We start from the raw sequence: 6000 nt of genomic DNA on the forward strand, positions 1-6000 counted from the left end.
ATAATGCCTATAAGAATCTAGTGTTTCTTCTAAGCGCATTATATTTTCTCTGACCTCACTGTCTCACTCATATAATTTTTAAAAATATAATTGTTTTATATGCTTTGCAATATATGTACAATGTTCCAGTTATAATAATTTTCAAACACGTTTCTTAACTTCTTTATATAAAATGAAAAAATAGTTATTTATTATATACTGATACATATAGCCCGTAAATCCTTTCTACAAACTTAGTTCTAAAATTTTTAAGGAAATATTTTGATTTTTTGGAAAGCATTGTTTTGACAAAGGACCAATCACTGTAGTCAGGTGGTTATTTTTGTTCTGCATGGGAGAGAAAATTGGTTTAGTGTCTTGACTTTTATAATATCTGAATAATTTCCTGATTTACCTTACATCTGAGGCAGTTTAAATATGCAAACGAAGACAGTTTAGGTGAAGAATAGTAAAATGAAGAAATCAGACTAAAAACTATTGATTGTTACCATATTTGTGGCAGAAAGTTTCATTATGTAATAATTAAATTCACAAAACTGTACAGTCGAAACTGTATTGGTCAGGATTTTCTGTGTTGTATGTCAGCGGTCCCCAACGTTTTTGTTACCAGGGACCCGTTTCATGGGAGACGATTTTTCCATGGGGGATGGGGGATGGTTCAGGCTGTAATGTGAGCTATGGGGAGCGGCAGATGAAGTTTTGCTTGTTTGCCCGCCCACCGCTCACCTCCTGCTGTGCAGCTGGGTTCCTAACAGGCTGCTGACCCGTACGGGTCCACCACCCGGGGGTTGGCGACCCTTGTTGTATGTGACAAAAGCTCAGTTCAATCCCGTTGAAGGAAAAATAACAACAACAATGAATCTACTGTTTTATGAGACTCAGCAGTACTGTAGCTACAGTGGGGTTTTTTTTGTTTTGTTTTTTTTTTGCGGTACGCGGGCCTGTCACTGTTGTGGCCTCTCCTGTTGCGGAGGCCATGGCTCACGGGCCCAGCCGCTCCGGGATCCTCCCGGACCGGGGCACGAACCCATGTCCCCTGCATCGGCAGGCGGACTCCCAACCACTGCACCACCAGGGAAGCCCCAGCCCCTACAGTGGGTTTTTTATGCCTGGCTAAATCTAGGGCTCTAGATGAATTCAATACTCCTTCTCTCTGTCTCTCTGCTTTCTTTTCAATACTTTATGAAAACTTTGCCCCTCAGCACCTTACAGGCTTGCCATACACTGTTTCAGTATTCCTGGTGGTAATAGGATATTTCTTTCCTGATAAGTCTAGAAAATACCCCAAATTAATTCCAGTTTACCAGGCTTGAATTGTGTGGCCTCTTCTGGAACTAGGCAAACATGTCATACACTTATCATAAGAAGTAAAAAGGGCACATTTATTATTTTCGTTTAATACATAAAGTTATAAGCAGAAACTAACAACAATGTAAAGCAATTATACTTATTACATGTAATCTTCATTCTGGATTTGGAATTGGAAAAACCTGAGTATAATTACAATTCTTTACAAAAGTTTTCATAGTTTCATTTTCTCATGGATAGTCTAATTCTCCTTAATGACTGATAATGTCAAATTTCTTTTCATGTGCTAATCTGCCACCTCTTGTTTGGAGAGATTTCTGTATGACTCTTTGTCTGCTTATTATTGTGTTTTTTCTTATTATTGACAATGTTTATATTATGAATTCAAGTCCTTTCACAGATATGTGTTTTGCAAATATTTTCTCTTATTTTGTGGCTTGTCTTTATCTTTAAAGTGTCTTTTGAGAAGCAAAATTGTCTTAATTTTGATAAAATCCAGTGTATCATATTTTGTGTGTCTGAGTTTTTTGTATACTACGTAACAAGCTGCCTTACCTTTGTTAGAATGTTTTCTTCTAGATAATTTACAGCTTTAGGGATTATATCTAAGTCTGTGATACATCTGTTAATTTTTTGAATATGGTGCAAGAACAGGGTCAAGGTACTTTTGTTGTTATATCTTCCTGATGGACTGACTCCTTATCATCACACATGATTCAATGTCCCCCTTAATCTCTCATAACTTTTTAAGTCTATTTTGCTTGATATTGGTTTAGTCACCCCAGATTTCTTGTGTTTGCTGTTTGCATTATATATCTTTTTGTATCCCATTACATTAAATCTGTTGTACCTTTTAATCTTAATAGAAAGCATATAGTTGGGTCTTGTTTTATAGCCAGTCTGACAATTTCTGCCCTTTGATTGGAATGTTTCTTCTATTTATGTTTAAAGTACTTACTGATAATGTAGCATTTACCTCTGACATTTCAGTTTTCTTATATGTCTTATGTGGTTTCTGCTCCTATATCCCTTTTTTGGTTTCTCTTATTAGATATTTTTAGGGTATTTTTTAGTGGCTGCTCTGCAGATCAAACTTAAGATCTTAATTTTTAAAAACCCAGATTGGATTAATAACACTTTCATTTCAATGGTACACAAAATCTTTCTTCTAATATAGCTCCATTTCCTTCTCCTTCTTTGTATTATTACTGTCATAGAAATTACAAATTTATCCATTACAAGCCCATCAACACAGTTTTATATTAATTGCTTCATGCCATTGTGTTTTTAAAGGAGAAGAAAGTGTTACAAAAATTTTTGTGTTGTTTTTTACATCTTCCTATGTAGGTTCTTTTAAAAAATATTTATTTATTTATTTGCCTGCACTGGGTCTTAGTTTCGGCATGCGGCACCTTTGTTGCTGCATGCGGGATCTTTGTTGCGGCATGTGGGATCTAGTTCCCTGACCAGGGGTTGAACCCAGGGCCCCTGCATTGGGAGCGCAGAGTCTTAACCGCAGGACTCCCAGGGAAGTCCCTACCTATGTAGGTTCTTACCAGTGATCTTTATTTCTTTACGTGAATTTGAGCTACTCTCTAGTGTTCTTCCGTATAAGACTAATGAACTCCCATTTGAATTTCTCGTAGGGAAGGCATGCTAGTAAAAAATTCTCTGCTCTTTTGGAGGAGAGGTGAGAGCAAGGGATTAATGTTATATTTTCCTAATTTTTGAAAGATAGTTTTTCTGGGTATTCCTTATACCAGTCTTTTTTTCCTTTTTCTGCTTTCAAGTTTCTTTGTCTTGGTTTTTGATAGTTAGACTTCAACAAGTCTAATTGTGTATCTCTTTGAGTTTATTCTACTTGGAATTTATGGAGCTTTTTTATTAAATTTAGGATGTTTTGACCATTATTTCTTCAAATATATTTTCTGTCCCTTTCTCTTTCTTTTCCTCTGGGACTCCCTTTATGCACATATTGCACAGGTCTCTAAGGCTCTATTCATTTTTCTTCTTTTTGTTCCTCAGACTTGATGATTTCTATTGACCTATCTTCCAATTTTCTGAATTTTTGTTTTACCAGCTCAAATTAACTATTAAGTACTTCTGGTGAATTTTTTACCACAAATATTTTACTTTTCAAGTTGAGATTTTCTATTTGGTTCTTTTTAATAACTTCCTTCTATTGATATTCTTATTTGGTTGAGCACTGTTCTTATGCTTTTCTTTAATGTTTTAGATATATTTTTCTTTATTTAGTTGAACACATTTATAATGACTGTTTTAAAATTTTTTTCCAATGAGTCAAACTTATGAGATTTTTCAGGTACCATTTCTAATGACTGCTTTTTTCCTCTGTGTGTAGAACATACTTTCATGTTTCTTTCATGTCTCATAAAGCCCTGTTAAAAACTGGACATTTTAAGTAATATGGCAGGTTCTGTTGTTGTTGTTTGTTGTAGTTTCCATCGCGGTGGTTTGTTTAGTGACTTTCCTGAATTAATTCTGTAAAGTATATTCTTTGAAATCTGCAGTTGCTTAGGTATTTACTTGATTAACTTACCGGTCAGAAGACCTTTCCTTAAATGCTTTTTTTAAAAAATCTTTTTATCCTTATTTTATTTATTTATTTTTATTTTTATTTTTATTTATTTATTTTTGCGGTACACGGGCCTCTCACTATTGTGGCCTCTCCCGTTGTGGAACACAGGCTCCGGACGCGCAGGCTCAGCGGCCATGGCTCCTGGGCCTAGCCGCTCCGCGGCATGTGGGATCTTCCCAGACCGGGGAACGAACCCGTGTCCCCTGCATCGGCAGGTGGACTCTCAACCACTGCACCACCAGGGAAGCCCTATTTTATTTATTTTTAAAAAAACTTTATTGAAGAATAATTGCTTTACAATTGTGTGTTAATTTCTGCTTTATAACAAAGTGAAACAGCTATACATATACCTATATCCCCATATCTCCTCCCTCTTGCATCTCCCTCCCACCCTCCCTATCCCACCCCTCTAGGTGGTCACAAATCACAGAGCTGATCTCCCTGTCCTTAAATGCTTTGATCCAATGTCTCACACCCTTTCTCTGCCTGAACTTTCACCTCATTCTTGCATAGTACCTCAATGTCAGAGATGAGAGATGAGAGCCTTCTCAAGCTTTTCCAGGGCATGCAAACAACCCTGCACTTGCGTGTGGAATTCTCAATTCTCAGGAATGTCAGAGCTTTTCAAAGTCCTCTATGGGCTTATCATTCCCAGATTTAACTTTTAAGCCTTTTTTGACCAGCTTCATGTTTTCCCCAACTGGTATCACCAATGCAGGAAGCTATAATTTTATATAATTGTGGTTGATATTTTTGCTAAATAACCTAGGAATGGGGATTTTCCCAATGATAAAAGTCTGAGTCAGTCCAAATAAAAATAAGCCCTTTGCAAGAAGATATTTACAGACAATTGTCAGACAGGTTAAATAGTGACAGTTCTCTGGGATGAGCCTTTTGGTTGAGCTCCACACCTGTTCTGGCCCCTTTAGTGCCTTCTAGATTGCTGATTTTTACAGCTACCATGCTCACAATCCTGTTGGTTGTACAGCTACTGAAGAACTGAGGAAAGGAGGAAGGAAACAAAATATGTTGAAATGATAAATCTTGCTGTTCTTACTGAGATTCAGTGATTTTTCTTGACTCACAGATTGTTGCAAGCCTTTATTTCACTTCTAGAATTCTGAAAAGATTGATTTTGACAATTTCTCTTTGCTTTTAAGAAAGAACAGATTTTGGGGGTATCATTTCACTACCCTTCTCCTGGTAGGAGGCATTAATAGACGTTTTGTATAGGCGTGTTCCGGTAAAAAAATTCTCTAGCAGAACACAATTTGGCAGGTGCTCCAGGGAACATATTCTTGTAGGAGAACTTTTTATATTCTTTTCTTGGCACACACCTAGTCCAAATAGTTAATTTGAATGTTAAATCCAAAATCAGGTGAGGTATCTTAAAGTTAGAAATTCTCAGTGGAAACCTTTTCTACTTACAGTCCAGGCTAAGGCAGATGTGAGTATTTGTTGCTTTCACATGCGAGTTTTTTCTAAACCACCCTTTCAGTGAAGATGGCCATGAAGTCGAATGGCCTCCACTATGCTTCACACCCTGTTCTCCATCCATTCCAAATATCACCTGATCATACTGCTCAGAACAAATCTGTTCTTTTAAGAATTTTCTCTTGGAAGGATAGCAACGATCTGTTATAGTCGATATAATTGGGGGGTAGGCATTACTTTCAGCTCTTTACTCCATTCATACTGAGGGTCAATGTTATCCCATTGCCTCTCCTGGAGTTTTGCCTCCAGATTCTTTTTAAAAACATCTTTATTGGAGTATAATTGCTTTACAATGGTGTGTTAGTTTCAGCTTTATAACAAAGTGAATCGCTTATACATATACATATGTCCCCATGTTTCTTCCCTCTTGCATCTCCCTCCCTCCCACCCTCCCTATCCCACCCTTCTAGGTGGTCACATAGCACGGAGCTGGTATCCCTGTGCTATGCGGCTGCTTCCCACTAGCTATCTATTTTACATTTAGTAGTGTATATATGTCCATGCCACTCTCACTTTGTCCCAGCTTACCCTTCCCCCTTCCCGGATCCTCAAGTCCATTATCTGGTAGGTCGACATCTTTATTCCCGTCTTGCCCCTAG

This window comes from Kogia breviceps, chromosome 15, assembly GCF_026419965.1.
Source record: "Kogia breviceps isolate mKogBre1 chromosome 15, mKogBre1 haplotype 1, whole genome shotgun sequence".
NCBI classification, from domain to species: Eukaryota; Metazoa; Chordata; class Mammalia; order Artiodactyla; family Physeteridae; genus Kogia; species Kogia breviceps.